General features: G+C 37.6%; 1 non-coding gene across 1 annotated transcript; it reads right to left on the bottom strand.

The window, feature by feature from the left end:
* Positions 1–2,061: 2,061 nt before the first annotated feature.
* On the bottom strand, positions 2,062–2,168 carry LOC127125131 (small nucleolar RNA R71). Its single transcript, XR_007804590.1, has one exon. It is a non-coding gene; the product is annotated as a small nucleolar RNA R71 (small nucleolar RNA).
* Between the last annotated feature and the right edge of the window lie 439 nt (positions 2,169–2,607).

The raw sequence follows: 2,607 nt of genomic DNA, 5'->3' as shown, positions 1-2,607 counted from the left end.
GTCACACCATTCTCCTATATTTTTGGCTTCAGAGACGTTGAGTCCTATTTGCACGCCTGACCATTCGCCACGTGAAGACCTTTGACGCGGAATACCTTTGGAAACAGTTACAACAAGTGACCAATATAAATAGTAACCTTACGGAGAACCCTAGAGGTTCCACGCTTCTTCGCCGCTTTCTCTTTTTCGCAATTTTTCTCTTCCAGCAGTACAAGCACATTTTTACAGCATTACTTTTACGATTTTTATATTGTTTCCTTTGCAATTTCTATTTTCTTTTTCAGCACTTAGTTAACTCTTTTTCGCACAATAGTTTCTACACCGGAAACTATTGTGTACCTTTCACCGGATCTAACCTTACGTTAGAATCTAGTTTTTTATTCCTTCGCTTTTATTTTTCTATTTGATTGAAGAATTCAAGAACAAATCCAACCGGTCTGTGGTGGAGTGTTCAAGACTGCTACTTAATTTCTCAGGTTCTTTAATTATTGTTTGAATTTATATATGTCCTGCTTTACTGTTTATTTATATTATTTGCTTGAGATGAATCTGTTTATGCATGATAATTATTTAAGTCTGTTTAGCATGTCTGGCTAATTTATTTAGGTATCGGTATGTAAAGTAAGCGGAATGAAGGCGATCAAAACCAAATTGGTTTAATTAAGTTTAAAATTAAAATCACTCTTTTTACGGTCTCAATTTACAGGTTTAATAACAAGGTTTTTGTACGAAAGTAAAAGACATAAAGAAGTTAAAAGCAATAGAACGAGAGTTTGAGTTTTTGACTGGACAGTGTAAATTGGACATTAATTCTATATCAGGGCGAGAGCAATTTTTAGAGTTAATTAAATTCTAATCTTTTTCAAAAAGTATTTTTAAAGATTGAATGTGAGGACGAGAGTTAAGCATTTGAATTTAATTATATAACCTAAGTCAACAGAGCGAGAGTTTGAGATAAGGGTGTTTAAACGATTAGTGTTTTCTTAAAAAGAGTTTCTACGGATTCTATTGTTTTCAAAAAGTGGTTTTTGACTTAACTATAACTGACAGCTACATTAATATAAAATCATAGTTTATTCAACAGAGCGAGAGTTTGAGATAAAACTTTTAATCAATAGTGTCAACTGAAAAGATTTATTTTAAAACCAAGAAACCAACGAAGAATTGATTCCCTAATTACGACGAACTACATACCGATATCCGCTTATTAGATATTTATTTTAGATCTTATTTTAGTTTTAGCTTCTCCCCCAAACAATCAAAGTATTACCTGCCTTAGCTTTACAAAGTAACCTTAGATAACGGTATATCGATTCATAAGTCCCTGTGGGATCGATATCTTTTAAAACTACGCGATAGAACTGTGCACTTGCAGTTTGTACCCCAAATTCGACTCATAAAGTCGCGATCAAGTTTTTGGCGCCGTTGCCCAGGACTTTTATTTAGTCGATATCGTAACTCTTCTGTTACGCTGTAGAGACTAAGGCTTTTCTTTTACTTTTCTTTCTTTCGTTGATTTGTATGCCACACACTCGCTCACAAGGCGAGCCGTTCTACTTACGAATCAACGATATCGAACTATATCTCTGAGTCTTACGACGAATTCGGGAATATCGTGCTGCAAACAATCTCCCTCCTGTTGAACTCCCCAATTTCAAAAATATTTTCCCTTCGATACCCGAGATGGCAGAACCAGCTCGTGCTCTTCGAGATTACGCCGCTCCATCGCAAGATGAGCCGCATTCGAGTATTACTCCACCCGCAATCGAAGCAAACAACTTTGAACTTAAACCTTCACTGTTGCAGGCAGTGCAACAGAACCAATTCTCTGGAAATCCTACCGAGGATCCAAACCTTCATTTATCCGTATTTGTCCAATACGCCGATACTGTTAAAGCTAATGGTGTCACTTCAGAGGCAATTCGACTTCGTCTTTTTCCTTTCTCGTTAAGAGATAGCACTAGAAGATGGCTTCAATCTCTTCCTTCCAACTCAGTCACCACATGGAACGAGTTGAAGAAAGTTTTTCTTGCCCGATATTTTCCGCCAAGCAAAAAAGCTATGTTAAGAGCCCAGATAAATGGATTTAAACAGAAAGATAACGAGTCTCTTTTCGAAGCATGGGAAAGATACAAAGACATGATGAGACTTTGTCCACACCATGGTTTAGAGGACTGGTTAGTAATTCATACCTTCTATAATGGTCTCCTGTACAACATGAGGTTAACAATAGATGCCGCCGCAGGTGGTGCACTAATGAACAAACCTTATGCTGATGCTTACCAACTTATCGAAAGCATGGCTCAAAACCACTATCAGTGGGGAAGCGAACGAACAATGGTAGATAAACCTCAAACGAAAACTGGCATGTACGAGATAAGTAACCTTGATCATGTTAATGCAAAAGTGGATGCTCTGGTCCAGAAAATTGAAAGTTTAAATGTATCACCTCCAGCCACAGTGGTTGCCATAACTCAGAATTGCAAAGTCTGTGGAATCCAAGGTCACACTCCTGCAGATTGTCAACTCCTAACAGGAATCCAAGCGGAGCAAGTAAACTATGCTCAAGGAAGCCCCTACTCGCACACCTATAACTCAAATTGGAAG

Source organism: Lathyrus oleraceus, chromosome 2, assembly GCF_024323335.1.
Source record: "Lathyrus oleraceus cultivar Zhongwan6 chromosome 2, CAAS_Psat_ZW6_1.0, whole genome shotgun sequence".
Taxonomy (NCBI): domain Eukaryota; kingdom Viridiplantae; phylum Streptophyta; class Magnoliopsida; order Fabales; family Fabaceae; genus Lathyrus; species Lathyrus oleraceus.
The sequence above is the reverse complement of the archived record's forward strand: the minus strand, read 5'-3'. Positions and strand labels throughout refer to the sequence as shown.